Genomic DNA, 6,811 nt, shown 5'->3' on the forward strand with positions numbered 1-6,811 from the left:
AGATATGTGTTTTCTCTTGTCTTTGTATTCCGCTTGAAGAGGATCACAGCAAGTGATCGAAATATACGGAAATCGTTATTTCCTTTCTTTTCTTAAATCCAATCAACAGTGGGTTTTTAGTGTATATATATATATATACATATATATATATGTATATATATATATGTATATGTATATATATACATATATATATATATACATATATATATGTTTATATACATATGTATATATATATATATATATATGATATATATATGTATATATATATACATATGTATATATATATATGATATATGTTATATATATATATGTTTATATACATATGTATATATATATGTATATATATATATATATATATTTCTATATACATATATATGTTTATATACATATATATATATGATTATATACATATACCCACACACACACAAATATATATGTATATATATATATATATATATATACATATATATATATTATATATATATATGTATATATATATATATATATATATATATATATATGAATATATATGGTTATATACATATATATACATACATATATATATATATATATATATATATATATATATATATATATATATATATATATATATATATTCTGTTGAAAATCATTGGAAATTAATTTCTTTCTTAAACTTTCTAGGTTTCGGAAAGTAGATTTCTCTGGAAAAGAGAGGGGAAGAGGTAAATTTCCAATTGACATTAGGAACTTATATTAACACAAATATATACTTTGTACATAAAATAAATGAAAACAAGCAAAACAAAACACGGTAGAAAAAGCCCAAGACGTTTCGCAGATCGTTCTGCATCCTCATTAGGAATGAAGAGAAGTAAGCCATTGGTCAGTATAAGAATGAACAAAGACAAATCTTGGATAGATCACTTATGACTCTCCTCTGCTTGGCTGGCGCTATTTCGCTGATTCCTCAGCCTAGCTGATCGTCTATGGCATGAGATTTTGTCATCTGTGGTGTGATTGTTTTTGAACCTCTGTGGGTTGTTTGTGTGTGGGTGTGCTCCGAACTGGCGGCTCTATTTTTGTGGTTAAATGTCTCCCACGTTTAGGTTTCATGCTGGGGAGGAGAGAGAAATCTTTCTCCTCCCTAGCATGAAACCTACACTTAGGCAACCCACAGGCATACTTTGCCCATACAAAAAACTTATTAGGCTTTGTAATAACAGTGTATGGGCAAAGTATGCCATTTTAGACAATTTTGTTAACCTTTCGAATGTTCTCTTCACAAAATCACAATTAGAAGTCTTGGATTGAATTTTGCCCTCAAACCAGAGAATCATCATGCTATGGACTTTCTCGTAGGTTTTGATAAGTTCCTAGCTAACAAGAACTACGACAAAAATTTATTATGTTTAAAAGGTGCTCTTCTGCAAGGCATTGCGGGTTGTTTTAATAAGAGAATTGGGCTTCCCAGAAGGTATCAAAAAAGTTTGGAAGTAATAAGGAGCATGGATAACATTATTATTACTAAGGCAGATAAGGGAAGCAAAATAGTTATTCTTGACCATGACAGTTATGTAGATAAAGCCTTGGCCCTTCTAAATGACACCGATACATATAAGCAACTCAGTAAAAATCCACTTAAAAACATGTCTGCCACTTTCAATAGGGAAGTTTGTAACATCACCAAAGACGAGGATGTTTTGAAACTTGGTGGTTAATCCCAAGTTGCCTTATTTTTACGGCCTTCCAAAATTGCATAAAACTGATATCCCCCTCAGACCTATTATCTCCAACCGGGGATCTTGTACCAGCAAGCTTTCCAAATGGCTAGCAAACCTTTTATCCCCGTTTGTTAGTACTTTCTCAGATTCCCAATTAAAACACTCAGAGGATTTCATCACAAAATTAAAACAAGTGAATATTTCTAGTAGTAAAAAGCTCAATCTGGATATGATCTCTCTTTTTACACATGTTTGTGCTGATGACATCCTATCCTTCCTGGAAACCAAGCTAAAACCATTTTAGAATAAATTCCCACTCCCCGTTACAAAAATCATTGCTCTTATTCGGCTATACGTTACCTCAAACGTTTTTTACCTTTCAGAATTCTTTTTTTAGACAAAAATTTGGTTGTAGCATGGGTTCAAATCTCTCTCCTGTACTGGCAAATCTGTATATGGAATACTTTGAGTCTGTTCTTCTTCCAGTCATTAAACCCCCAGACCTGTTTTCCAACATGTTAAACAATTTAACTATTGTTTAAACTGGGACAAAGCTAAGCTCATTTATAAGTCTAGATGTGAGTTCAGGAGAAAAATGGTTGATTCAACTATTATTGAATACCAGCCCAATATGAACATTTCAAAGGGACAATGGTCCCCGGACATAATTTCAGGACTTTTCATCACCAGCTTATTAAAGACATTTGCCTCCTGACCCCACATACGGAGTGAGACGAGGGTTGAGTCCTCTTACAATGTTCCCCTTCTCATGTCAAGGGTGCTACTTATGTAACACTCACTATTCCATTTTTGTATCAATTGAAGAGGATTGCAGTTTGTAATCGAAATATATAGATTCCCTGTCTCCAGTCTTTTTTGCTCCAACAGCGGTTTTCATGTGATTGACAAATGTGGGATTACATTTATTCACCTGTAATATATGTATATATATATATACATGTATATATATATATATATACATGTATATATATATATGTATATATATATATATATATATATATATATATATATATACACACATATATATATATATATATACATATATATGTATATATATACATATATATACATATATATATATACATATATATACATATATATCATATATATATATATATATATACATATATATGTATATATATACATATATATACATATATATATACATATATATATATTATATACATATTATATATATGTGTTATATATAGAATGTATATATATACATATATATATATATGTATATATATATATATATATATATATATATATATATATAAATATATATATATATACATATATATATATATATATATATATATATATTCATAAGGTCCTGTCTCTTAAAGGCCATTTACACGGTCAAACAGTTTGACAAACCCGGTTTGTCAGACAAGTGTTTGAAGTCATGTTTGACCTTGTGAATGGGATATTTGGTCGTCAAACACGTTTGTCGAACGTGTTTGACAACCAAATACCCTATTCACACGGTCAAACATCACTTCAAACACTTGTTTGACAAACCGGGTTTGTCAAACCGTTTGGCCGTCTAAATGCCCCTTTACTCAAAATCATCATACCTAGCTTCAAAATGTGTGTTCGTGTAAACTCTCACAATGCGCAAACTGATCCCGAAAACGTGAGCCAAGCTGGAGAGGTCCCCCTCGTGTCCCTATTACGTTTCATCGGAGAGGCGCCAAATGGGTCTTCGGGAAGAACGTTGGCGGGGAGCCCGGACCAAGAGAGTCGGAGGCTGAGGGCCTTGGGACCCGAAACGACGCGCAACCGACGCCGGCGCTTCATGATGTCCTCTGGACGCCCACAAAGGAACAGCGCCCGCAAGCCTCCCAAAAATCAAGAAAATCAAAAGCGCGAAAAGAGAAATGAAAAGAGGAAAACAAAAATGGAAATACGATAGAAAAAAAGTAGAAAAATGCAACAGAGGAATATATAATCAAAAACATATATAAGAATAAACAAAAATAGAGAAGAGCGAAATTCCATACAAGAGACAATATAGAGATTAAAACGTCAAACACGAAATTTTTAATGACATATAGCAGTACAAAAGGAATTGGAAAATAGGCGAAAAAATTGAAAAAAAGAAAAGCCAAAGATTAAAAAAATAAATTGCAAATAATGAGCTAATAAAAAAAAAGAAATATCATGAATAAGAAAACTGTAAAAAAAGCGGATAATTTGAAAAATATAAAAAAAAGAAGTGTCAAACATAACAGGAATATAATTGCCGACCACTGATCAAGTCGACCAATGAACAACAACTGACTAAGTCGACCTCTGATCAAGTCCACCAATGGCCAAACACTGCTTACGTCTACCCTCAAGATCAGGCCGACCACTGATCAAGTCGACCAATGATCAACATCTGATTAAGTCGACCTCTGGTCAAGTCCACCAATGGCCAAACACTGCTTACGTCGACCATCAAGAACAGACCGACCCCTGATCAAGTCCACCAATGGCCAAACACTGCTACGTCAACCATCAAGATCAGGCCGACCACTGATCAAGTCGACCACTGATCAAGTCGACCACTGATCAAGTCGACCAATGACCAACAACTGATCAAGTCGACCAATGGCCAAACACTTCCTACGTCGACCATCAAGATCAGGCCGACCACTGATCAAGTCGACCAAAAATCTAATACTGATTAAGTCGACCTCTGATCAAGTCCAGTAATGGCCAAGCACTGGTTACGTCGACCATCAAGATCAGGCCGACCACTAATCAAGTCGACCAATGATCAACAGCTGATTAAGTCGACCTCTGATCAAGTCCACCAATGGATATACACCGCTTACGTCGACCATCAAGATCAGGCCGACCACTGATCAAGTCGACCAATGATCAATAACTGATTAAGTCGACCTCTGATCATGTCGACCAATGATCAACAACTGATAATGTCGACCTCTGATCAAGTCCACCAATGGCCAAGAACTGCTTACGTCGACCATCAAGATCAGGCCAACCACTGATCAAGTCGACCAATGATCAACAACTGATTAAGTCGATCTCTGATCAAGTCCACCAATGGCCAAACACTCCTTACGTCGACCATCAAGATCAGGCCGACCACTGATCAAGTCGACCAATGATCAACAACTGATTAAGTCGACCTCTGATCAAGACCACCAATGGCCAAACACTGCTTACGTCGACCATCAAGATCAGGCCGACCACTGATCAAGTCGACCAATGATCAACAACTGATTAAGTCGATCACTGATCAAGTCCACCAATGGCCAAGACCTGCTTACGTCGACCATCAAGATCAGGCCGACCACTGATCAAGTCGACCAATGATCAACAACTGATTAAGTCGACCTCTGATCAAGTCCACCAATGGCCAAGCACTGGTTACGTCGACCATCAAGATCAGGCCGACCACTGATCAAATCGACCAATGATCAACAACTGATTAAGTCGACCTCTGATCAAGTCCACCAATGGCCATACACCGATTACGTCGACCATCAAGATCAGGCCGACCACTAATCAAGTCGACCACTGATCAACAACTGATCAAGTCCACCAATGGCCAAGACCTGCTTACGTCGACCATCAAGATCAGGCCGACCACTGATCAAGTCGACCAATGATCAACAACTGATTAAGTCGACCTCTGATCAAGTCCACCAATGGCCAAGCACTGCTTACGTCGACCATCAAGATCAGGCCGACCACTGATCAAGTCGACCAATGATCAACTACTGATTAAGTCGACCTCTGATCAAGTCGACCAATGGCCAAGCATTGGTTATGTCGACCATCAAGATGAAGCCGACAACTGATCGACTCGACCAATGATCAACAACTGATTAAGTCGACCTCTCATCAAGTTCACCAATGTCCAAACACTGCTTATGTCGAACCATCAAGATCAAGCCGATCACTGATCAAGTCGACCAATGATCAACAACTGATTAAGTCGACATCTGATCAAGTCGACCAATGGGCAAACACTGCCTACGTCCACCATCAAGATCAGGCCGAGCACTGATCAAGTCGACCAATGATCAACAACTGATGAAGTCGACCTCTGATCAAGTAAACCAATGGCCAAGCACTGCTTACGTCGACCATCAAGATCAGGCCGACCACTGATTAAGTCGACCAATGATCAATAACTGATTAAGTCGACCTCTGATCAAGTCGACCACTGATCAAGTCGACCACAGATCAACAACTGATTAAGTTGACCTCTGATCAAGTCCACCTATGGCCAAACACTGCTTACGTCGACCATCAAGATCAGGCCGACCACTGATCAAGTCGACCAATGATCAACAACTGATTAAGTCGACCTCTGATCAAGACCACTAATGGCCAGACACTGCTTACGTCGACCATCAAGATCAGGCCGACCACTGATCAAGTCGACCAATGATCAACAACTGATTAAGTCTACCTCTGATCAAGTCCACCAATGGCCAAGCACTGGTCACGTCGACCATCAAGATCAGGCCGACCACTGATCAAGTCGACCAATGATCAACAACTGATTAAGTCGACCTCTGATCAAGTCCACCAATGGCCATACACCGATTACGTCGACCATCAAGATCAGGCCGACCACTGATCAAGTCGACCAATGATCAACAACTGATTAATTCGATCACTGATCAAGTCCACCAATGGCCAAGACCTGCTTACGTAGACCATCAAGATCAGGCCGACCACTTATCAAGTCGACCAATGATCAACAACTGATTAAGTCGACCTCTGATCAGGTCCAACAATGGCCAAGCACTGCTTACGTCGACCATCAAGATCAGGCCGACCACTGATCATCCACTGATTAAGTCGACCCCTGATCAAGTCGACCAATGACCAAGCACTGGTTATGTCGACCATCAAGATGAAGCCGACAACTGATCGAGTCGACCAATGATCAACAAATGATTAAGTCGACCTCTCATCAAGTTCACCAATGTCCAAACACTGCTTATGTCGAACCATCAAGATCAGGCCGATCACTGATCAAGTCGACCAATGATCAACAACTGATTAAGTTGATCTCTGATCAAGTCGACCAATGGGCAAACACTGCCCACGTCCAC

This window comes from Oratosquilla oratoria, chromosome 14 (genome assembly GCF_046742065.1).
Source record: "Oratosquilla oratoria isolate Oo_2021 chromosome 14, ASM4674206v1, whole genome shotgun sequence".
In the NCBI taxonomy this organism is placed as follows: Eukaryota; Metazoa; Arthropoda; class Malacostraca; order Stomatopoda; family Squillidae; genus Oratosquilla; species Oratosquilla oratoria.